The 26,933-nt window shown below is 43.8% G+C and overlaps 1 non-coding gene across 1 annotated transcript; it reads left to right on the top strand.

The window, feature by feature from the left end:
* Positions 1-5,720: 5,720 nt before the first annotated feature.
* Positions 5,721-5,795, top strand: Trnas-cga. The gene has a single exon. It is a non-coding gene; the product is annotated as a tRNA-Ser (tRNA).
* The last annotated feature ends 21,138 nt before the right edge of the window (positions 5,796-26,933 follow it).

The raw sequence follows: 26,933 nt of genomic DNA, 5'->3' as shown, positions 1-26,933 counted from the left end.
TTTCTTTGCTTTCCTTTACTGCTTGCTCAATATGCAGATTGAATAGCAATGGGGGACAGGCTACAACCCTGTCTCATTCCGTTGCCAACCACTGCTTCCCTTTCATGTCCCTCGACTCTTATAACTGCCATCTACTTTCTGTACAAATTTTAAATAGCCTTTCGTTCGCTGTATTTGACCCCTGCCACCTTCAGAACTTGAAAGAGAGTATTTCAGTCAACATTGTCAAAAGCTTTCTCCAAGTCTAGAAATGCTAGAAACGTAGGTTTGCCTTTCCTTAATCTTTCTTCTAAGATACGTCGTAGGGTCAGTATTGCCTCATGTGTTCCAACATCTCTACGGAATCCAAACTGATCTTCCCCGATGTCAGCTTCTACCAGCTTTTCCATTCGTGACTTATGAAACTGATAGTGCGGTACTTTTCACATAATTTTGATTGGAATTATTATTTTCTTCTTGAAGTCTGACGGTATTCCGCCTGTCTCATACATCTTGCTCACCAGATGGTAGAGTTTTGTCAGGACTGACTCTCCCAAGGCCGTCTGTGGTTCCAATGGAATGTTGTCTACTCCCCTGGGCCTTGTTTCGACTCATGTCTTTCAGTGCTCTGTCAAACTCTTCACGGCGTATCGTATCTCCTATTTCATCTTCATCTACATCCTCTTCAATTTCCATAATGTTGTCCTCAAGTACATAGCCTTTGTATAGACCCTCTATACACTCCTTCTACCTTTCTGCTTTCCCATCTTTGCTTAGAACTGGGTTTCCATCTGAGCTCTTGATAGTCATACAAGTGGCTCTCTTTTCTCCAAAGGTCTCTTTAATTTTCCTGTAGGCAGTATCTATTTTACCCCTAGTGAGATAAGCCTCTACATCCTCACATTTGTCCTCTAGCCACCCCTACATAGCCATTTTGCACTTCCTGTCGATCTCATTTTTGAGACGTTCATATTCCTTTTTGCCTGCTTCATTTACTGTGTTTTTATATTTTCTCCTTTCATCAATTAAATTCAATATTTCTTCTGTTACCCAAGGATTTCTACTAGCCCTCGTCTTTTTACCTACTTGATCCTCTGCTACCTTCACTACTACATCCCTCAGAGCTACCCATTCTTCTTCTACTGTATTTCTTTCCCCCATTCCTGTCAATTGTTCCCTTATGCCCTCCCTGAAGCTCTCTACAACCTATGGTTCTTTCAGTGTATCCAGGTCCCGTCTCCTCAAATTCCCACCTTCTTCCAGTTTCTTCAGTTTTAGTCTACAGTTCATAACCAATAGATTGCGGTCAGAGTCCACATCTGCTCCTGGAAATGTCTTACAATTTAAAACCTGGTTCCTAAATCTCTGTCTTACCATTATATAATCTATCTGATACCTTCTAGTATCTCCAGGATTCTTCCATGTATACAACCTTCTTTTATGATTCTTGAACCAAGTTTTAGCTATGATTAAGTTATACTCTGTGCAAAATTCTACCAGACGGCTTCCTCTTTCACTTCTCTCCCCCAATCCATATTCACCCACTATGTTTCCTTCTCTCCCTTTTCCTACTCTCGAATTCCAGTCACCCATGGCTATTAAACTTTCGTCTCCCTTCACTATCTGAATAATTTCTTTTATCTCATCATACATTTCATCAATTTCTTCATCATCTGCAGAGCTAGTTGGCATATAAACTTGTACTACTGTAGTAGGCATAGGCTTCGTGTCTATCTTGGCCACAATAATGCGTTCACTATGCTGTTTGTAGTAGCTTACCCGCACTCCTATTTTTTATTCAGTATTAAACCTACTCCTGCATTACCCCTATTTGATTTTGTATTTATAACCCTGTATTCACCGACCAAAAGTCTTGTTCCTCCTGCCACCGAACTTCACTAATTCCCACTATATCTAACTTTAACCTATCCATTTCCCTTTTTAAATTTTCTAACCTACCTGCCCGATTAAGGGATCTGACATTCCACGCTCCGATCCGTAGAACACCAGTTTTCTTTCTCCTGATAACGACGTCCTCCTGAGTAGTCCACGTCCGGAGATCCGAATGGGGGACTATTTTACCTCCGGAATATTTTACCGAAGAGGACGACATCATCATTTAACCATACAGTAAAGCTGCATGCCCTCGGGAAAAATTACGGCTGTAGTTTCCCCTTGCTTTCAGCCCTTTAATGTACTATACAGAAAAAATTATTTTTGATGTAATGGACACTTCGTTAAATAGGAATATTACAAATGACTGAAGCTCTTTCACCAATGTATCGTAGCGACTTCTTGTGGCAAAATATTTCGAAGATTTTCAATAATACAGAGATACTCAAGATGTGCTAGATAGAAGTGCTCAATTTATGCCTTTTTGGAGACTCAGTTAATGTCAAGCCTCTAATCAAGATCATCTCACACTCGACGTAGCGTCTTCATCGTTCCAAAGTATTCGTCGTTATCATTATTGGCTGTTAAGTCCTCTGCTCCAGTGAAAGGAAGCGGAAACTGTCGTGTCAGTCACACTTCAAAATGATGTGGTTAATCTCTTTCATATATTCAGGCTGCTTTCGTAATCTAGTGTTACGAAAATACGGAATCTTCGTGACAAGGCATGATACCATTCCAGAAGGGCACTTCTGTCTGGAAATCGCCTGTCCCGATTAACCTGTGTTTCCACCTAAACTTGAAAAGTTCAGTGGTCGCTGCCCCGGACCGTTGTTAGCGGTAAGACAGTCAGTCTAATTGTCACCTCAAGAAGTTCGTCAGTATCTACCGTGTACATTTCTCATTCAATTCTTGCTGACTTAAAGTGGAATAAGTTTCATCCAACGTCAAATGTCGCTGTACTATTGCCCGTAATTGTTGCGCAAGAGAATACCTGTTCGCAATCAGTACGCCTAGCCAACATCGGCCTAATTAATTCGCGCAAGCTTTATTTATTGTCAACTGTTGTTGTCCACGGAGATTAATATTAGAGTCAGTGCATGGTGCTCGGGATGGCTGATAATTGTGCCTGTTCAGGATGCTATTGGTGGCAAGATTTTTTTTTTAATCTTCGCGTTATCTAGAAAAACTGAAAGATGATGGCAACATGAACTGCTGGAGATAGTCTAGGATTTGATATCTTAAAATAAACTTGAAATCAATAGTATTTCATCCGACGATAACATATTAAAAGGAAGAATTTTACAGTTTAACATTCAGTCAACATCAATGTCATTAGAGACGAAACACTTACTGTTGTGGACAGGAGTGGTGAAGAAAAGTTTCCAAGGCCTTATTGTCTCTTTACTCTTCTAAAATGACTTAAGGATAGCCAGGAAAGCTTAAAGCTGAGAAACAGCTTCCAATGGGGACCGTCGAAGAATGCTTGTTTTCAGAGCTCGACTTCATGACCAAATGACCTGTACAGACTAAATGACCAAATTCCGAAGATCTGTGCACCTAGAACGGGACTTAGGATGGAAGGTAACTACGCGAGACAAAGCTAACATTTTGCTGTTTTACAGTGGACGATGTCTTCAAGACTCTAGTTCCAGAAGATTAAACCGAGAAGAATTCAAATCGTGTTCATAATTCGAAAGGCAGTGCATGACATGGCTTCTTCACGACATGTGTAGTTAGGGAAGCTGAAACCTAAACAAAAGTTTCATCCCTGACTGAATTACCTGTATAATTTTGTCCGGCAGTAAGCAGAACTAAGCAACTACAGGGGTGGGCAAAATATGGAAACACCACAAACACAATGCATTACCGTGCCTAATACGGCATAAGAAACCGTTTGCATTCAAAATAGTTTCCTGTCGTCTCGGAATGGATAAATACGGGTCCTGTATGGTTTTCAACGGAATTTTATACCATTATACCTGCGAAATAGTGGTAAGTTCAGGTAACGATGGACTGCGGCCACGCACCCTTCTCTCCAAAGTATACCACAAATACTCAATAATACTGAGACATTGTGACTGTGGTGACCAGGGCAGATGCGACAATTCATCCTTTTGCTTACAAATCTAGTCCTGCACGTTGCGAGCTGAGTGAATTGAGACTTTTTCGTCTTGGAAAACAGCATCACCATTCAGGAACAATCACTGCACCATATGATGGACCTGATCACTCAAAATGTTCACATAATAATTGACAGCAATGAGACCTTGCAGAGTAGCCACGGGGCACATAGAATGCCACGGTATGGCTGCCCATATCATCAACGAAACCCCGCCCTATTTCATTCTTGGGACGTAACTCGGTTAGAAACTAAATACTGTGTGAAACAAGACCCTTCCGACCAAATGACATTCTCCCGTTTCTCCACAGTCCAGGTTTTAGGACTGCGGCATCATCTTTCCCTGTTACAGGCATTTGCCTCATAGATGAATGGGTTTGGAGTTCTAGCTGTAATTTCCTGCTTATGGAGCACCCTTCATGTTGTTTTGGCGCGACATTCAGTTATGTTGTGATTTTTGCAGCTGTCGTACCATTATTTTTCGTGACAATCCTGTCAGAGAGCGTTTGTCACGATCAGTCAACACACACTCCCGTCCGCACCGTTACTTGGCGGATGACGTTTCTTTTATTTACTCTTTATGCGGTATAGATCTTCAATAGAGGGCCTGTTGAAACACTGCCGGCCGTGGTGGCCGAGCGGTTCAAGGCGCTTCAGTCCGGAACCGCGCGACTGCTACGGTCGCAGGTTCGAATCCTGCCTCGGGCATGGATGTGTGTGATGTCCTTAGGTTAGTTAGGTTTAAGTAGTTCTAAGTTCTAGGGGACTGATGACCACAGATGTTAAGTCCCATAGTGCTCAGAGCCATTTGAACCATTTTGTTCCCCTGGATGACGACTGATTCGCGTCCTCCCATCGACACGACGAAGAAGGTCTCGCCCTGCCAATGGTCACGTTCCCTTTTCACTGTTATTTGTCAATGTCGTTGTTTTAACATTGGCACATGCATGGGTAGTTGGCTGCAGGTGCCCGTTGTTAGGTGTGTTCGGTGAACTGTCTGTTCAGAAACACTTTTATTCTGCCCAGCATTAAGGTCTGACGTTAGCTCCGCCACAGTTTACCACCTGTCCTGATCTACCAGTCTGCCCAGCCTACGAGGTCCGACATCTGTAATAAGGGGTGGCCGCAAGCCCCAACACGTCTGGTCGTGGTTTTACCTTGAAGACACTTACCATAGCACTCCTCGAACATCCGACAAGTCACACAGTTTCTCAAATGCTCCAGCCGACTCTCCGGGCCATCACAATCTGTGTCAAACTCAGACAGATCGCGTACCTTCCTCATTCTCATACGGACAGCATGCGCACTGCTACTACATGCACCGTGCGTGTTTCTGACTGGCAATCATTCATCACCAAGGGGAGTTGCCATCGGTTCGACGGATTTACATCGATAGCACGTCGGTCGGCAGTTATAATGTTCTGGCTTATCAGTGCACAGTAAAGGGGCAGGACCAATGATCACATCAAAAAACTTACGCAACTGTACCGTGAAATACCATGTCTGTGAAAATAGACACATGAATTTTCATATCAGCGCACACTCCGCTGCAGAGTGAGATCTCACTCTGGAAACATCCCCCAGGCTGTGGTTAAGCCACGTCTCCGCAAAATCCTTTCTTTCAGAAGCGCTAGTTCCGCAAGTTTCGCTGGAGAGCTTCTGTTAAGTTTGGAAGGTAGGAGATGAGGTACTGGCAAAAGTAAAGCTATGAGGGCGGGGCTTGAGTCGTGTTTGGGTAGCTCAGTTGGTAGAGCACTTGCCCGCGAAAGGCAAAGGTCCCGAGTTCAAGTCTCGGTTCGACACACAGTTTCAATTTTCCAGGAAATTTCATATCAGCGCACACTCCGCTGCAGAGTGAAAATCTCATTCTGGAAACATCCCCCAGGCTGGTACTAAGCTACATCTCCGCAACATCCTATCTTTCAGGAGTGCTAGTTCTGCAAGGTTCGCAGGACAGCTTCTGTTAAGTTTGGAAGGTAGGAGACGAGGTACTGGCAGAAGTAAAGCTGTAAGGGAGGGGCATAAGTCGTGCTTGGGTAGCTCAGTTGGTGGAGCACTTGTCCGCGAAAGGCAAAGGTCCCGCGTTCGAGTCTCGGTTCGTCTCACAGTTTTAATCTGCCAGGAAGATTCATATCAGCGCACATTCCGCTGCAGAGTGAAAATCTCATTCTGGAAATATCCCCCAGGCTCTGGCTAAGCCACGTCAACGCAATACCCTTTCTTTCAGGAGTGGTAGTTCTGCAAGGTTCGCAGGAGAGATTCTGTTAAGTTTGGAAGGTAGGAGACGAGGTACTGGCAGAAGTAAAGCTGTGAGGCGGGGCGTGAGTCGTGTTTGGGTAGGTCAGTTGGTAGAGCACTTGCCCGCGTAAGGCAAAGGTCCCGAGTTCGAGTTTCGGTTCGTCACACAGTTTTAATCTGCCAGGAGCTTTCATACACTCCCGGAAATTGAAATAAGAACACCGTGAATTCATTGTCCCAGGAAGGGGAAACTTTATTGACACATCCCTGGGGTCAGATACATCACATGATCACACTGACAGAACCACAGGCACATAGACACAGGCAACAGAGCATGCACAATGTCGGCACTAGTACAGTGTATATCCACCTTTCGCAGCAATGCAGGCTGCTATTCTCCCATGGAGACGATCGTAGAGATGCTGGATGTAGTCCTGTGGAACGCCTTGCCATGCCATTTCCACCTGGCGCCTCAGTTAGACCAGCGTTCGTGCTGGACGTGCAGACCGCGTGAGACGACGCTTCATCCAGTCCCTAACATGCTCAATAGGGGACAGATCCGGAGATCTTGCTGGCCAGGGTAGTTGACTTACACCTTCTAGAGCACGTTGGGTGGCACGGGATACATGCGGACGTCCATTGTCCTGTTGGAACAGCAAGTTCCCTTGCCGGTCTAGGAATGGTAGAACGATGGGTTCGATGACGGTTTGGATGTACCGTGTACTATTCAGTGTCCCCTCGACGATCACCAGTGGTGTACGGCCAGTGTAGGAGATCGCTCCCCACACCATGATGCCGGGTGTTGGCCCTGTGTGCCTCGGTCGTATGCAGTCCTGATTGTGGCGCTCACCTGCACGGCGCCAAACACGCATACGACCATCATTGGCACCAAGGCAGAAGCGACTCTCATCGCTGAAGACGACACGTCTCCATTCGTCCCTCCATTCACGCCTGTCGCGACACCACTGGAGGCGGGCTGCACGATGTTGGGGCGTGAGCGGAAGACGGCCTAACGGTGTGCGGGACCGTAGCCCAGCTTCATGGAGACGGTTGCGAATGGTCCTCGCCGATACCCCAGGAGCAACAGTGTCCCTAATTTGCTGGGAAGTGGCGGTGCAGTCCCCTACGGCACTGCGTAGGATCCTACGGTCTTGGCGTGCATCCGTGCGTCGCTGCGGTCCGGTCCCAGGTCCGGTCCCAGGTTACGTGCGCCTTCCGCCGACCACTGGCGACAACATCGATGTACTGTGGAGACCTCACGCCCCACGTGTTGAGCAATTCGGCGGTACGTCCACCCGGCCTCCCGCATGCCCACTATACGCCCTCGCTCAAAGTCCGTCAACTGCACATACGGTTCACGTCCACGCTGTCGCGGCATGCTACCAGTGTTAAAAACTGCGATGGAGCTCCGTATGCCACGGCAAACTGGCTGACACTGACGGCGGCGGTGCACAAATGCTGTGCAGCTAGCGCCATTCGACGGCCAACACCGCGGTTCCTGGTGTGTCCGGTGTGCCGTGCGTGTGATCATTGCTTGTACAGCCCTCTCGCAGTGTCCGGAGCAAGTATGGTGGGTCTGACACACCGGTGTCAATGTGTTCTTTTTTCCATTTTCAGGAGTGTATAAGCGCACACTCCGCTGCAGACTGAAAATCTAATTCTGGAAACATCCCCCAGGCTGTGGCTAATCCACGACTCGGCAATATCCCTTCTTTCAGGAGTTCTAGTTCCGCAAGGTTCGCAGAAGAGCTTCTGTTAAGTTTGGAAGGTAGGAGTAAAGCTGTGAGGGCGGGGCGTGAGTCGTGGTTGCGTAGCTCAGTTGGTAGAGCACTTGCCCGTGAAAGGCGAAGGTCCCAATTTCGAGACTCGGTTCGTCACACAGTTTTAATCTGCCAGGAAGTTTCAATACGGTATATGTTGTGTCGGTAGCTGGGCCGACACCGTGAAGTTGAGATGGCTGAAAACGCACGCTAAACTAACGCAGACGGGCGTGAAGTACTGGAACAGGATACGTAATTAATGTTAGGAAGAAAAGTACGGAGCAGGATTAATACTTATCTTTAATATCATTGTGGTACATCGATCTTGACGATACACAGGAGACTTTAAGTACAATCACTGTATGGCTAATGGCGCCTTGCTAGTTCGTAGCCATTAACTTAGCTGATGGCTATTCTGTCTCTCGGCTAATGAGAGAGAAAGGCTTCGTACATCTGGTCGGTAGCTAGGTTCTCGTACAACTGGGGCGAGTGCTCTCTCGTATCACGAGACCTGCCTTAGTGGTGGCGCTAGGTCTGCGATTACACAGTGGCGACACGCGGGTCCGACATGTACTAAATGGACCGCGGCCGATTTAAGCTACCACCTAGCAAGTGTGGTGTCTGGCGGTGACACCACATTCCTCCCCCGCAAATCGGCGAACGGTCGTGTGATAAGGCTTCCGCCCGCCGTGGGGAGGACCACATGTTGACGTATGCGATGAGGTGGGGAGCCTAACAACAGGCGAGGCTGTGCCACCCGCACCCGGCCATTCGGTCCGAGGGGAGCTAGGAAACGCCTGAAAAACTAGTCCAGGGTGCACGTCAACATGCGGTGTATGCGCCCGTAAAGAGACAGGAGGGACCGAAGGATCAACCTCCATTGCGTCGGGGTAGCCGACGCGCGATGACGTCATGTGGTCCGGAGCGGGCGGGAGTTCCATGGCGGAGGACAGCTGGTCACGGGAAGCGATCGGCGGCGCGTGACCCTGGGAGGCGCTTGGCGGCTGCAACGAAGCGTCGAATGCGGGCGGCGCCGGAGGGAGAACAAGCGGCGGCGGCGGCGGCTGCTGCTGCTGCGGCGGCGGCGGCGCGTCGCCATGGGGCAAAATGGAAGGCATCGTCGGTAACACCTGGGGATGAGGCGAGCCAGTAGATGGGTCCCCAGGGCGCTGACCGGACGGCACCGTCGCTGAAAGCAGACGGGGAGCGGCAGAACCCGAGCGACGACAGAGGCGCAGCTGATTGAGATGCCGACGCACCTCACCAGAGGCCCCCAAAACCAAATACATCGCGCGGCCGAGGCAGCGAAGAATGCGCCCTGCGAGCCAACGCCGTGAACCTCGATAGTTGCGATAATATACAACGTCGCCTGGAGCAAAAGCAGGAGTCTGCCGCTGCACAGGAACCTGATGCGGCGGATGCAGCAAAGACATGAAGGTGCGATGAGGACGACCGTGGAGCAACTCAGCCGGCGAGCAACCATCTCGGGGATGAGAGCGACACGAAGACAAAAAGAGCAACAATGCGTCCTCCCGAGAATGCGACTCTTTCAATTTCAACATCTGTGACTTGAAAGTCCGGACCAATCGTTCAGCGGCACCGTTGGACTGAGGCGAAAATGGCGCGGATGTCAGATGGTGAATACCATTGGCCTGGCAGAATGACTGAAATTCTGCGGACATGAATTGTGGGCCATTGTCGGAAACAATAGTCTGCGGAAGACCTTCAATGCAAAAGATAGCAGACAACGCTTGGATGGTGGCGGAGGACGTCGTGGAAGACATCCGGACAACAAAAGGAAAATTACTGAAGGCGTCGACCAGAACCAACCATCGAGCATTCCAGAATGGACCAGCAAAATCAATGTGCAAGCGTTGCCAAGGGGAAGTGGCTTTTGGCCACGCAAAGACTTTCCGCGGCGGTGCGGACTGTTGTTCGGCACATGCCGGGCACGAAGAACACATATTCGTAATCGCAGCATCGATTCCGAACCAAGTACAGTGCTGACGAGCAAGTTGTTTCGTTCGCACTATACCCCAATGTCCTTGGTGAAGAAGCCGTAAAACAGAGGACTGTAACGAACGTGGGACCACGACTCTGGACTGATCATTATCAGAACGCAACAACAAAACACCACGTCGAACAAAAAGTCTCTCCTTGTGAGCAAAAAATCGGCGAACCAACGGATCCTCGATCCGAGACGTTGACAAAGGCCATTGCGTAGCAACAAAACGTAAAACAGTAGCAAGGACAGGGTCAGCAGCTGTGGCTGTAGCGACACGACGAAAATCAATCGGAAACGATTCGACCACTTCATCGGTTTCCGAATCAATGAACATGCAAGCAAGTTCGGAAGAATCGAATGCTTTATCCTCAGCAACAGGCAAACGGGACAACGCATCGGCGTTTCCGTGCTTAGCAGTGGACCGATACAAGATATCGTAGCGGTACTGCGAGAGGAAAATAGACCAGCGAATGAATTTCTGCGCTGTACGTGGAGGTACAGGCTTGGTCGGATGAAAAAGCGATGTCAAAGGTTTGTGGTCTGTGATGATGGTAAAGTGACGACCATACAAGAAATCATGGAACTTAGTAACACCAAACACGAGAGCCAAAGCTTCTTTCTCTATCTGTGAATAATTTCTTTGCGCAGACGAGAGCAATTTGGACGCAAAGGCAATAGGGCGATCATGGGAGCCAACTTTGTGCGCAAGCACAGCACCGATCCCGAAATCCGATGCATCTACCATCAACAAAAGGGGTTTCTGGGGATCGAATGGCGTAAGGCAAGTATTAGAAAGCAACGCCGATTTCAACTGGCGAAAGGCGCGTTCACATTCCGTCGTCCAGACGAACGGAACACCTTTACGGCGTAAGCGATGAAGCGGAGCTGAAATGGAAGAGGCATTGCGCACAAATTTATTGTAATAATTAATTTTACCCAACACACTCTGTAGCTGTTTCACATTTTGAGGGGAAGGCAATTCTTGTATGGCACGGAGGTGCTCTGGACTCGGATGTATGCCTTGGGCATTAATGACATGTCCCAGGTACGGTAAGTCACGAGCAAAAAACACACATTTGTCCTTCCTCAAGCGAAGACCATTTTGCCGCAAGACCTGAAATAATGTTCGTAAGTTCGCAAGATGATCTTCTTCTGTCTGTCCGGAGATCACTATATCGTCCAGATAGTTTGCTGCAGTAGGGACCGACGCACAAATAGTTTGTAAATATTGCTGAAACAAGGCAGGGGCGGATGCACACCCGAATGGCAGTCTTTTGAAGCGGTACAATCCAAGATGCGTGTTAACCACCAATACGCGCTGGGATTCGTCGTCCACCGGTATTTGCAAGTACGCATCGGCTAGGTTCAACTTTGAAAAATATTTTCCCGGGCACAGTTTAGCAAAAAGATCTTCCGGGCGGGGCAAAGGAAAAGTAGCAGTCACTAGCTGTGGATTCACTGTGGCCTTGAAGTCCACGCAAAGTCTCAATTTTCCGGAAGGTTTTGGCAAAATTACTAAGGGTGAGGCCCAGAGAGAAGCTTGCACACGTTCAATTACACCCTGTGATTCGAGATCGTGTAACGTTCTGGCGACCTCATCACGCAATGCGTGGGGAACATTGCGCGCCCTGAAAAATTTCGGTTGCGCGTTTACCTTCAGTTCTAAATGTGCTTCATAGTTTTTAGCGCAACCTAAGCCCGGTGCAAAAATGTCTGCAAATTCGTCACACAGCCGAGAAACACTGTCTGTAGGCACAGTCTGATTCACTGATAGGACCTGATTTACAATAGACATGTTAAACAACTTAAATAAATCTAGACCAAACAAGTTCACTGCAGAAGAAGAACGAAGAACGTAAAATGACACAAGTTTTGTTTGTCCCTTGTATGTTGCAAGAAGGCTGCACTGTCCTAACACAGGAATTGTCTGTCCGGAATATGTAGTGAGCTTAACATTTGCGGAACGCAACGGAGGTTTGCCCAGTTGTTTGTACGTGTCGTGATTGAGCAATGAAACTGCAGCTCCGGTATCGAGCTGGAATGGTATCACTTTGCCTTCAAAGTCTAAGTCCACAAAAAGTTTATTGTTCTGCTGACGACAAGAGCGACTGTTTTGTGCTGGTACAGAATCACTTGCTAATTGACGTGATTTCCGGCGACGTCGACGCACAGTTTTTGTGGGACGATCACAGTCACTGTTAGAGAAAGTGTCACTGGACGGAGCGGAATTAACGACATGAATGTCCATAGGCGAAGGTCCACGAGCCTGAGTGTCCTTGGTTCGATTCCGGCGCGAAGCAAAGGGCCTGGAATGATTGTGATTGTCTGATCTGAGCTTTTTCTGGCAAACACTTTGAACATGTCCTTTCTTATTGCAGAAAAAGCAGATAGCTCGGCGTGACGGGCAATGTTCACGCGAATGTCTAGTAGCACACCGCGGGCACGATTTCACTACATTTGTGGGCTGGCGCGGCACACGTGGCTTAGCGCGCGGCGGCAGCTGTGCGGACGTGCGCGAGGCCCGGTTACCGGGCCGCGCAGCGCGTCCAGCGGGCCGGTTAATGTTACACACGGCTGGCGAAGTTTCAAAAGATTCCTGAGCACAGTCAAGTGTGTCCTGTCTATCCAATATGTCTATCACTTGTTGAAGGGAGGGATTAACTAGTTTCAAAATTTGCTCCCGTATGCGAACATCAGAAACGTTCTGTGCAATTGCATCACGCACCATTGTATCTGAATAAGAAAGACCACAGTCACATTCAAAGGCACAGTCCCTATTAAGTCCTTGCAATGTTGCTACCCACTCCCTATTAGTTTGACCGGCCGTACGTTTTGTACGAAAGAACGTATACCGTTTTGCAACCACATTAACTGTTTCTTTGAAATAGGCATCTAATGCAGACAAAATTTCCTCGTAGGACAGAGTTGCTACGTCTCGTCGGGGAAACAATTTCACTATCACACGGTATGTGGACACACCGACACAAGAAAGCAAAAACGGCTGCCGCTCATTACCTTGAATTCTGTAGGCTGCTAGATGAAAGTTGAACTGGCGAGACCACTCGTGCCAGGTCTCATCGGCTGCCACGTATGGTCGAAAGGGAGGTGCAACAGCGTTTAGTGGCAGCGGTAGCGAAGAAGCGGCGGCGGCCGCATCGGTTTGAATGGTACGTTGACCCTGGACAAGCTGTCCAAGGGCATCCAGTAACGCCTGCGTCTGCTGATTCTGCAAGCGATAAAATTCGGACAGTACATCTGGAGAATGTGGCGAAGCCATGACACAATTAAATGTAAGCAATCAGAAAGAACTCTTTTATCCCATCCTCGTCGCCAATGTTGTGTCGGTAGCTGGGCCGACACCGTGAAGTTGAGATGGCTGAAAATGCACGCTAAACTAACGCAGACGGGCGTGAAGTACTGGAACAGGATACGTAATTAATGTTAGGAAGAAAAGTACGGAGCAGGATTAATACTTATCTTTAATATCATTGTGGTACATCGATCTTGACGATACACAGGAGACTTTAAGTACAATCACTGTATGGCTAATGGCGCCTTGCTAGTTCGTAGCCATTAACTTAGCTGATGGCTATTCTGTCTCTCGGCTAATGAGAGAGAAAGGCTTCGTACATCTGGTCGGTAGCTAGGTTCTCGTACAACTGGGGCGAGTGCTCTCTCGTATCACGAGACCTGCCTTGGTGGTGGCGCTAGGTCTGCGATTACACAGTGGCGACACGCGGGTCCGACATGTACTAAATGGACCGCGGCCGATTTAAGCTACCACCTAGCAAGTGTGGTGTCTGGCGGTGACACCACAGTATACACATGGGCCTTGAGATTTATGATTTATGTATCAGTTCAGGAAGCGGCAACAAAAGAAATGGAAAAAAATCTTCCATAACATGGCGCACTGTGTTCTTTGCTCTCTGGGAGCAACTGCCAGCCAGTCCTAGTACATTCCATACGAAATCATGCATTATCATTCTGGTTTCGTTGTAACAACAGAGTTAGTGACGCTCGTATTATGCTTGATGGGAAGACAACATACCACGTTTATCATCTCTTTAAAGTTGATGCCTCCTTCGGTGTAATTCATCCTTCAATATAACATGGTCTTACATCTTAAGCAAAGAAATTACAAATTGAAACTCTCCTGTGAGGAAATAGATATTTAATGCGCATATTTGATTTTAGGATAAAATGAAGAAGGAAAAAGAATTAAAAATTTTAAGAACAAATGTACAGTCGTGCTCAAAAGTATCCGAACGACCTGAATATCATTTCGCCTGATTCGCATACAACCCACATAACGCAGCTGTCTAGCAGGTCCTCTATTCGCTCCTTGGTACAGTCGTTTGACTATTGAAAATTGTTCCAACAAGTCACCACTAAAAAACACTACTCTGTATCGCAATAACTCTAGATGTAAAGTAATACTACGATAATACACATATCAGGGAACACCTTATCACAGGTAAGACTGTCCTTAAAGCTTGGAAGCTCACATTTATTACAATAAATGACATTCCTGAAATGTTACCACTATCATTATTACGTCAGATAGGTAATGCACGTAGTAAGTTTGTCGTATTCATGATTTCCTCTTCAAAGTAACATACCGTACTTATTATTTAACACAAAATGACATTAAAAGTTTAAGTTATTCTGAGCAGCTAGTTGTGAATATGTATGAACTTCAAAATGACACGACGAACCGTCTCGTTCTGCATATGGATTCAAACCCAGGTCAACAGACCAAGAAAAGATTTCGTGACTGACAGAAACTAACAGTCATTCCTGATTAGGCATACAGAGAGTAATATACCTCGATTTTAGGCAGTATCAATTAGCAAATACCAAATTTAAATTACATAACGCAAACATTTTTAACGGACCCGAATTCCTACCCAGCTCCTATTGTCCCTGTTGACGAACTACGATAGATGTTAAATATTGCCTTTTAACAAGTAACTTATTTGAAATGCCGTGAGGTAAAGCTTTGTGTTGTACAGGGATTCGAACCCAGAACCTAATCGGATAGATATCGAAGAACAATCAACTGTGACATATCGCATTTTCTCGGCAGTAGCTAGATGTTTTAACTGAAATGACGAGACGAAACATTAATTTTTTCCTTCCGAGGACTCCAACCCGGCACCTATCGCTGTTATATTCTAGAGAAAACGAACGTTAAATATGGGTTTGTTGCACCAGCAGCGACATGTGAACATGTTTGAACTAGAAATAATATGACAAAGAGTTCAGTGCTGACTGGGAATAGAGCCCCGCACACATCGTTGTTGACTACACGCAAAGAGACGTCAGCTACAGAATTTTTCTCCACCAGCAGCTCGGAATAACATCTTGTTGAACTTACAGTGATCTCGTAAATAGTTCTGTGTCTCATTGGGAGTCAAAAACGTCAAATATCGTTAGTGTTGTCAACGAATGAAAATACATTAAAAATCGAAATTATTATCCACCAGCAGATAGGTGTTCTCATGCTAGATCTTGATAATACATAATGAAATCTTTAGTGTCGGGCCAGGATTCGACCCCATTCACGCGCAATATGTGGAGATGTTGAGGAATCTGCAATTTTGAACAAACAACAAATTGTAGCCGAGCTGTATTGTCACGAAGGGAACAAATTCCGCGTTAAGGGCGGAATGAGTTGCATTCCCAGTTCAGAACCAATTTTATCGACATACAGAAGCTCAGATAAAAGATGGAATAAGTGTCCTGTGAGCCTACATAGCGTTTGTTACGTCACTAGAACTAAATAACTAGTATAAGAAAGGTTACTGGTGATAGAGCTTATACATGTCGCCACTCCAGTCTTTATTGTGACTCAACCTAACGTCTACTTGGTAGAGAAGGAATATTATTTTTAATGTGAATTTCAGACCACAATGCCATTATATCTTCTTCACTTGGTGTAGCCAGAGGAGAATGGAATCTGTTTCCCCCTATATAAAATCACTGACCGAACCTGGAATTGAACCCAGACCGTTGATATACGAACCTCTCATCAGCCCAACAGACCACCAAACGCTCTTCTGAGTGGATCACTTTTATATCATAACGCCGTTCTGCCACACTGGCTGAGAATTCTGACACACAGGCTCCCTGTATCAATTTGCAGTATGTTCAGTAAATTCATTTAGTTGGTTGACCGAATCACCATGAATTAGCTGCCTCGGCTACTCAATGCATACATTCAACTTTATTTTGTAATCACCAAAATAAAATCACGTAACTGCCACCAACACAGAACTGCCAACAGTGTAGGATGCAGAAATTTAAATGGGAAGTGTTCCTTGAGCTACTCTATTGCGCGATCTGTTTGTTGAAAACGTCGTGCAGTGCAAAGAAAAGGTATAACTGTTTGTCTCTCATAAGTATTGACCTGGCCATATGCATTATCCCACAGCGCTGTGGAATGCAGAAGTTCTGGAGGAATTGTTTTTTACTTCTGGAGCTGTTATAGCTACGTGTCGGCTGGTAGCGTAATAGTAAGTATCGCGCACGGTAGATAAGATGTCACGAGTTCGAGTACATTCACTGCTATATTTTTTAAAACGCAATTCTGCTGTCTGCTAAAGTTATCAATCTAATGGAACTTCTAACATAATTCCCTTCACTTCCTAACCCAAAATAGTCGTATGTGGAAAAAGGGCTAACTTCTGCGACATTTTGTTCATTTCAGGTTTAACAGACAGCCAGACAGTAGATGCATCTCGAAACCTTCGTATTATGTATGGGTAGAGCGCATTGTGCCAAAATACGTCGGAAAAGTGTTTTCTATATTAGCTGTCGTCTGGTAGTGGCATTTTATTCTTCTTCAAACCTTGTTTGAGAGCTTTAACTCAGAGCAAGTTTTCTACATGCATGTAATCAATAAACTGTATGTGCATTTTCAGACTGTTATAGATAACATCAGAGAATTCGCATATATCGTTGATGATTAATTTCTCTCTCATGTTTACTATTGTTTTAACAGCATTAAAGGAAACTTTACGAAAATTGTCAACTGCATTATAAAAAATGAAATAAAACTACCCACGATAACCCTACGACGAAAGTCTGTTTTAATAAAATTGAGTATCTGTACACAAGCGTGCCTCTATCGACACGAATTGGTAAAATACTACTCACTTGGATTTTGACTGGGTTCGTGTTTAATTGGTATGCTGTGTCATACTCAAGGTGTAAGCAAATGTGGCATTTCATAAATAAAGTTATGTATTCCTAGAAACCCAAAACATGCTTGTCAGCAGCGGAAACAGGCGTTACCTGTTGTGCAGCATTGTAAGTTTTTCACCATTGCACTATGAGCCGAAAGTATTTTCTCGCGATTTCCTTATCGATGTTTGATCTGACTGTTTGTAGCTCTTTCATAGGAGGGATAAAAACCGCAACACTCAGTGAGACTGGAACTGTGAACCATTAACAGGCGTTGTTTCACAGGTCAGCACGTTACTACAGAGCTGGCGAAGAAGTATGCCTTACTTTCCTCTTACGAGACCAATAGCGGCTAGAACTCGTAAACCGCTATTTGAAGGACGAGATCAGTTGCGATTTCCACGTGCGACTTTCCTGGGCTGAAATCCGTAAATTTACAATCTTTTGTTACACCTCAAGCGATAATAACTCAGATTATTCAATGGAAATGACAGGTAAAATCAAGTGAACTTTGAGGCTTAATTCCGTGCACACCAGGAAGTAACTCGTCGATCACAGAGTTGCCAAACATACATTGCCTTGTTGCCAAATCTCAGTTACAGTACCATCAGGAAGAAGACGAACCGATGTGATCTTACAGCGGGCTGGGAAGTGACCATAGCTGGTGTCTCCAAGTCGCGGCTGCTATGGCCTGGAATACGTAATGCGTCTGATTCGCATTTCTGTAACTAGATTTAGGTACTGGAGCGTAGTTACTAATAATACTCAGAACTGACTGCAAACCAAGTATCAAAAATCAGTAACTCTCATAGTTGTTTTTATTTCTTTCGTAAGTGTACTTAGAACTAAGAAACTCATTCACAGACATGTTCGTGCCTCGGCGATAGTCGAGCACAACAAACAAATAAAAATAAAAAAAGAATGTGTGTATGTGTGTGAGTGTGTGTGTGTGTGTGTGTGTGTGTGTGTGTGTGTGTGTGTGTGTGTGACAGAGAGAGAGAGAGAGAGAGAGAGAGAAATAAAAATCAAAAAGAATGAGAGAGAGAGTAAAAAATTGTAAAGAAATTGGATCGTGGTATGTAAAGAAATCGTTCATTAAAATGACACGTTCCACATCATTACGAAATATCGTATTCATGATCTATGAAACAAGAATTAATTTAATGTAATCTAATCTGATTATATCATATTGATAACTAGCCATGAGGAGTAATGAATAATTACCGAAATTTTTGCTAATGCCAGTAACCAAATCTAAACTTGAAATTAAAAGACGACAGTTTTTGTAATAAACCGGGACTTTTATCAAGACCCTTTCGTCCCTGATAACTAACCACAAAAGATGTCCGATATAGCTGTATTCTGAAGTAACAAAGTGTGCATGCATTTAAAGATGAAGTGCATGATGTGAAGTTCTGTGACGGTGATACGAACCCAAAACGTAATCGGGTTGTTAACTAAGTAAAATCAAATGTTTCGTATCGTTTTTTCTACGTGATTGAATCTGAAATAAGGATACAAACTTTTGTGCCTAAGCGACAATCGAACTGCACACCTACCGTGCATCCACGAATATAGCTTTATTATCAGTAAGATGTGTGCGTGTTTGACCAGAAATAACGCCACCTATTGCGATTGTTGGCAACACATGAACAGACATTACAAATGTACGTTAATTTTCACTAACAGGCCGGTGTGCACGTGATAGGGCTTGAAATGAAATTATGAATATTTTTGTACTGGATCAGGATTTGGACCCACATACTTACCTTTGGAGGAGACCTAGAGAAGATTGCAGTCTTGAGAAAAGGAACAAAATGATTGAACTATACTGTTCCGAGAGATTCAGATCCTCGAAAGAGGAGATACGAATTCGAATCGCAGTCCAGCACCAAATTTTTCAACGTCTCTAGTTGAATCAAGTACAACTAAAGTAAGAGCCCTGTTCCTTTAAATGGCTATCGGTTCATCAAATAAAATAAAATTTTCTAATGTAAGTAAGTTTACTGGCGACTATATTTCTGTTTACCATGACTTCCGCTATGTCATTTCCCAAAGTAAACCTGCTCTGCCCAGTTGGTAATGAAGGAACGTGATGTTTAATGCGGATTCTAGATTATAACGTCTTTCTCTTGATGTTACCAGGGGTAAAGTAAATCTGTTTGTGCCTCTTAAAAGTAAATGCCTGAACCCACGCATTACACCTGTGATAGTTCGTTCCGCCAGACTATTGCGGCCACATTTCCCAGCCCCAGGAGTGTGCTGTATCAGATGATGTGCTTAGCTTACAAAATTAGTCACGGTGGAAAAAACGCGAGTCTATTAAATGGTTAAGTAGAAGCAAGCATCTGAAGCGCAGATTATGTTATTCTCATGTCAGCAGGATGTAAAGACTCTTCTAGGCATTTTGAAATTTTCACAAATTCAGCAAATTTCTTAGTTCGAGAAAATCCACTGTGAAGTGTGAAGTTACTGGATAATTCGATTATTACCGTCATTATTACTATCATTTTCTTCATACCGCTCCTGGAACACTGTACTTGAAGATCATGTGATGCCTTTTGGTCACTATAGAAGTAGTTTCCCAAGAACAGGTTCTTTCCCCGTCTACGGAATCCTTTTCATGTTAATATCAAACATCAGTAATTACTCGTTCTCCCTTGCAATAAACAGAAAGATTTTGATTCTAAGTATCCGAGTACAAAATTTTCGCAATATTAATTCAAATTTCATATTCGCTTCTATAATGTAGGAAAGTATTTCACAGTTGCAAAACTCGCATCCGACTCATTGACCTTACACTTAGTCGCTGACCATAAATTCCAGCTCACAGTGACACCAGATTAAGTAACCTAATGTAGCGAAGACTGTTTGTCAGTGCTCTTTCTCACCGGAAAATACGCAATTCACTCAATGGGCTCCATAAGTACACTGTAACAGTAATTTCTGTGTGTATGCAATGCATACGGATTAAAATTTAGTGGTGCTCTCTCTTCCACTTCTGTATACATGCCAGGGTGATGAGTATGAAGAAAATCAAACTCTTGAGTACTATAGGGCTTCTATGCTAAATTTACACGGAAGCAATTAGGAACTCCCTGCAGACATTTGCTAACAGCGGCTCTAGCAACTTACTTTTTCTCTGGGTCGCTTCAAATATGGGCAATTTTGTCGCGTGAATATTTTAAATATCACTTGTGAACAGCGTTCACTTCTCCATTAATTAAGGTATAGACCTCAAAACAAGCAATTTGCCTGAGTAGCTATAGAGCAGGTTCTGATAGGTATTGACACAATCTTTTGCATCCATTTACGATAGAGAATCAAAGAAAGAAATCAAACACATTACATTGCATTTACTCTCTGTGCCTTGACTAACACATATGAATCCATGACAATAATAAATTATTTGAGGAACCTCCCATGAAAGGAAAAAGAACAGAATGTGATACTTTAACTGTAGTGCACTGGATCAGAAGCAACGAAATTAATTCTGTGCCACAATGATGTATTGCATTCTACTGTAATAAAATAATCATCAAATAAGAACGGTTTTGTGCCTCCTTTGGTATCAAGAGTGAAACACAAATCGTAGGCGCTTCAGTCTGGAACCGCGTGACCGCTACGGTCGCAGGTTCCAATCCTGCCTTGGGCATTGATGTGTGTGATGTCCTTTGGTTAGTTAGGTTTAAGTAGTTCTAAGTTCTAGGGGACTGATGACGGCAGATGTTAAGTCCCATAGTGCTCAGAGCCATGTGAACAAATCGTAGACAGATTTTATGGCTCACCACTCAACAACATTAAAGCATTTTACATGGTCGAGAGTGCGGAGTGGAGCAGTCGTTGTTGGCAGAATGCGAGACAATGCAGTATCTCAGCCCCCGCCGGTAGGCAGCAAACGGGTCCCAGAGAACTCAGACGCATGCGGTGTTCAGAGGCAGATGGTCGGCAAAGAAATCTTTCACTAAAACATTGTTGGACCAAACTGTTATTACCAGTGTGACAGAAAGCGAAATATATTGTAGATTCGCTTGAATTACACTCATAGCTTCAGCACCGAGAGGAAAGGGGCGATAAAAACTTTGTCGACGTGTGCTTTTAGTTACCACACGTCGTATTAGCTAGTCTCACGTTTTACCTCAAGACTACGGTCGTAGTCAAGAATAAAGTACTAAGACTGAAGTCAAGACTTCCTCTGGGAAGTGCCGCAGTCTACAATGTTGCCAGATCGAGCATATTGCTGGACATAGGATTCTGAGAGGATCACGACTCGACAATCTTCTTTTTTTGCTCTAAGGCTGTATCTACAACACATATTGCACGCTGAAGACCCAGAAGAATTAAAAAACAAAAGTAGTTTATGAGAGCAACGTTAACTATAGCGTTCGAAGTATTCATAGTATTGTATACGTGTGTGTAAACGCCTTCTAATGCCCACTCAAGGAAGACAAGGATACGCAGCCTAGCTTCGATATTATAAATTCGCCTCAGTTTGCGGGTAACTCAGACTTAGGTTGAGAATCATTTAGAATATTTAGCAGTGCTGTACCCATTGGTGTTAAACTCGTTTTCAACCAATGATTCCCACAGCTACAGGAACACTACTTGTGACACATCATAGACCAAATACTTACGCAGTGCTATCAGGCGAAAAGATCAACTTGACACAAACTGTGAGAAGTTTGTTTTACAACCTTCGTACCTGGATAATGAGCTTTTTCCTATTTGAGATGTCTGTGAACATTGCTGATTGAGACGATTTAAGACGAAACTAAATTCCTTCAGCTACAACGATGTTTAAAGAAATCGTCTTAACGGCACTAAATCGTGGTTTGTGAATCGTTTACCGGCCGTACTCTGCCGCATTTCGCTGGCTGGAAGGCAAAAAGCTTACTGACAAATTTCACAGAAGGAAAAGAAGGACGAAATGTCTCCCACTGGAAGGTCATGTTGTTTTATTTAAATGATTACAAAAACAGGAAAACGAACAGTCAGGTTGTCAGTATAAGCACATTACTGTTATCAGTATGATGTTGCACTGCCCAGGGCCTGTAATGATAAAGGGCCCGTTTAGGTCAGGCATATTGTATACAGAAGTGGAAGAGAGAGCACCAATAAATTCTAATCCATATGCATTGCATACACACAGAAATTACTGTTACAGTATACTTATGGAGACCAATGAGTGAACTGCATATTTTCCGGTGAGAAAGAGCACTGACAAACAGTCTTCGCTACATTAGGTTACTTAATCTGGTGTCACTGTGAGCTAGAATCTATGTTCAGCGACTAAGTGTAAGGTCAATGAGTCGGATGCGAGTTTTGCAACTGTGAAATACTTTCCTACGTTATAGAAGCGAATATTAAATTTGAACTAATATTGCGAAAAATTTGTACTTGGATAGCTTATAATGAAAATCTTTCTGTCTATTGCAAAGGAAAACAATTGATTTTCTAAAACATTGTCTGTCATGCACAACTTGAAACAGGCCATGTCGTCCAAATCATATGGAAGAAATGACAGCGACGTCTATCGGAAGGCAGTAAGATCTCTTGCCTTCGGGTTTGGCAGTACTCGATAGCCATTTCTAGGCGCAAGTAAATGAAGAAAGACACCACGTTTTTGTTATCAAGTAACGTCTTCATCAACTACTTTAGTTTTAATGTAATCTACGGGTAATTGCTGATGTTTGATATTAACCTGAAAAGGATTCCGTAGACAGGGAAGGACCTGTGATGGGTTCGTATCTCTGTCATAGAACTTCACATCATGCACTTCATCTTTAAATGCATGCACACTTTGTTACTTCAGAACATAGGTATATCAGACATCTTTCGTGGTTAATTAACAGGGACGAAAGGGTCTTGATAAAAGTCCCAGTTTATTACAAAAATTGTTGTCTTTTATTTTCAAGTTTAGATTTGGTTACTGGCATTAGCAAAAATTTCGGTAATTCAATACTCTTCATGGCTAGTCATCAATATGATATGTTTAGATTAGATTACATTAAATTAATTCTTGTTTCATAGATCATGAATACGATATTTCGTAATGATGTGGAACGTGTCATTTTAATGAACGATTTCTTTACATACCATGGTCCAATTTCTTTACAATTTTTTACTCTCTCTCTCTCTCTGTCTCATTCTTTTTGATTTTTATCCCTCTCTCTCTTGTCACACACACACACACACACACACACACACACACACACACACACACACACCGCCGAGGCACGAACACGTCTGTGAATGAGTTTCTTAGTTCTAAGTACACTTACGAAAGAAATAAGAACAACTATGAGAGTTACTGATTTTTGATACTTGGTTTGCAGTCAGTTCTGAGTATTATTAGTAACTACGCTCCAGTCCCTAAATCTAGTTACAGAAATGTGAATCAGACGCATTACGTATTCCAGGCCATAGCAGCCGCGACTTGGAGACACCAGCTATGGTCACTTCCCAGCCCGCTGTAAGATCACATCGGTTCGTCTTCTTCCTGATGGTACTGTAACTGAGATTTGGCAACAAGGCAATGTATGTTTGGCAACTCTGTGATCGACGAGTTACTTCCTGGTGTGCACGGAATTAAGCCTCAAAGTTCACTTGATTTTACCTGTCATTTCCATTGAATAATCTGAGTTATTATCGCTTGAGGTGTAACAAAAGATTGTAAATTTACGGTTTTCAGCCCAGGAAAGTCGCACGTGGAAATCGCAACTGATCTCGTCCTTCAAATAGCGGTTTACGAGTTCTAGCCGCTATTGGTCTCGTAAGAGGAAAGTAAGACATACTTCTTCGCCAGCTCTGTAGTAACGTGCTGACCTGTTAATGGTTCACAGTTCCAGTCTCACTGAGTGTTGCGTTTTTATCCCTCCTATGAAAGAGCTACAAACAGTCAGATCAAACATCGATAAGGAAATCGCGAGAAAATACTTTCGGCTCGTAGTGCAATGGTGAAAAACTTACAATGCTGCACAACAGGTAACGCCTGTTTCCGCTGCTGACAAGCATGTTTTGGGTTTCTAGGAATACATAACTTTATTTATGAAATGCCACATTTGCTTACACCTTGAGTATGACACAGCATACCAATTAAACACGAACCCAATCAAAATCCAAGTGAGTAGTATTTTACCAATTCGTGTCGATAGAGGCACGCTTGTGTACAGATACTCAATTTTATTAAAACAGACTTTCGTCGTAGGGTTATCGTGGGTAGTTTTATTTCATTTTTTATAATGCAGTTGACAATTTTCGTAAAGTTTCCTTTAATGCTGTTAAAACAATAGTAAACATGAGAGAGAAATTAATCATCAACGATATATGCGAATTCTCTGATGTTATCTATAACAGTCTGAAAATGCACATACAGTTTATTGATTACATGCATGTAGAAAACTTGTTCTGAGTTAAAGCTCTCAAACAAGGTTTGAAGAAGAATAAAATGCCACTACCAGACGACAGCTAATATAGAAAACACTTTTCCGACGTATTTTGGCACGATGCGCTCTACCCAAACATAATACGAAGGTTTCGAGATGCATCTACTGTCTGGCTGTCTGTTAAACCTGAAATGAACAAAATGTCGCAGAAGTTAGCCCTTTTTCCACATACGACTATTTTGGGTTAGGAAGTGAAGGGAATTATGTTAGAAGTTCCATTAGATTGATAACTTTAGCAGACAGCAGAATTGCGTTTTAAAAAATATAGCAGTGAATGTACTCGAACTCGTGACATCTTATCTACCGCGCGCGATACTTACCATTACGCTACCAGCCGACACATAGCTATAACAGCTCCAGAAGTAAAAAACAATTCCTCCAGAACTTCTGCATTCCACAGCGCTGTGGGATAATGCATATGGCCAGGTCAATACTTATGAGAGACAAACAGTTATACCTTTTCTTTGCACTGCACGACGTTTTCAACAAACAGATCGCGCAATAGAGTAGCTCAAGGAACACTTCCCATTTAAATTTCTGCATCCTACACTGTTGGCAGTTCTGTGTTGGTGGCAGTTACGTGATTTTATTTTGGTGATTACAAAATAAAGTTGAATGTATGCATTGAGTAGCCGAGGCAGCTAATTCATGGTGATTCGGTCAACCAACTAAATGAATTTACTGAACATACTGCAAATTGATACAGGGAGCCTGTGTGTCAGAATTCTCAGCCAGTGTGGCAGAACGGCGTTATGATATAAAAGTGATCCACTCAGAAGAGCGTTTGGTGGTCTGTTGGGCTGATGAGAGGTTCGTATATCAACGGTCTGGGTTCAATTCCAGGTTCGGTCAGTGATTTTAGATAAAGGGAGACAGATTCCATTCTCCTCTGGCTACACCAAGTGAAGAAGATATAATGGCATTGTGGTCTGAAATTCACATTAAAAATGATATTCCTTCTCTACCAAGTAGACGTTAGGTTGAGTCACAATAAAGTCTGGAGTGGCGACATGTATAAACTCTATCACCAGTAACCTTTCTTATACTAGTTATTTATTTCTAGTGACGAAACAAACGCTATGTAGGCTCGTTGTTGTTGTTGTTGTCTTCAGTCTTGAGACTGGTTTGATGCAGCTCTCCATGCTACTCTATCCTGTGCAAGCTTCTTCATCTCCCAGTATTTACTGCAACCTACATCCTTCTGAATCTATTTAGTGTATTCATCTCTTGGTCTCCCTCTACGACTTTTACCCTCCATGCTGCCCGCCAATGCTAAATTTGTGACCTGTTGATGCCTCAGAACATGTTGTAGGGAAGCAGCCTACTCACGCCATAGTAAATTCACATCAGTCTTTCCACTGTGTGCCAGCCAGCCCGCTGTAACTAGCTCTGACGTCATAAACGTTGCGCAATACTTTAGAAATCAAGTAAATATCCTAAAATGTTTCTAGCATGTCAGGAGTAATACTAAATTAATATGTGTTGAATATCAGTTCGATAACTTTAACCATTTTCGAAATTTGGACGTTTTTCTGTAAAAATCATTGGCGAAACAGAAAAGAGCTAGATATTTAAAAATTTATAGTTAGATTCCTTTTCCATAATAATTTAATAGAAACAGTACTTTGGATCTCACAAACTAAGATTTTAGTTGAAATTCATAATTTTCTGGTTTTTGTCTTAAATATCAAGGAAGCAAGATAGATTAAGTAGGCTAATAAGTAAGGCTAGGATGTTTATATTTGAGTAGAATGGAGATCCGCTATAACCACAAAGATGTGAGAAGTTTCATTTGAATAATTATAAAATTATAGCGATAGCGTATCTCCAAAGGGCAAGTTCAGAGCTCGTCTACTGCGTGCAGTGTAATTAAATTAATTCTCTCGCCCAAAATATTTAACTTAGCCACGTCAAACTTTTATTATGATCACTTACCTGTGTGCTGAATGCACATTGAAATTGAGAGCTTCATTTGCCATCAGCAAAAGAAGCTATGATTTATTCAGTAACTTAATGTGGTGCATTACTAGTCCAGCGGCTAGTCGGGAGAGCCGATTTGTTCAGGCGTTCCCTTAGCCGTCCGCACCGCGGCTTTATACATAAGAACGCTGCGCGCGGAAGCAAGGCCCCAGTTCTGTCCAGACGCTGAATAGCACACCATATGTGTCGGGAGTCGCGTCGCGTCGGTATCATTGCTACAAACACCCTCGGATGCCGTATTAAGTTACTCAAGATATGCGTAACCATGAAATCATTTTCGAATGAAGTGTTAATTCTGGGATGACTTTAATAATATGCCTTCAGTTTGC

This window comes from Schistocerca piceifrons, chromosome 2 (assembly GCF_021461385.2).
Source record: "Schistocerca piceifrons isolate TAMUIC-IGC-003096 chromosome 2, iqSchPice1.1, whole genome shotgun sequence".
NCBI lineage: Eukaryota > Metazoa > Arthropoda > Insecta > Orthoptera > Acrididae > Schistocerca > Schistocerca piceifrons.
The sequence above is the reverse complement of the archived record's forward strand: the minus strand, read 5'-3'. Positions and strand labels throughout refer to the sequence as shown.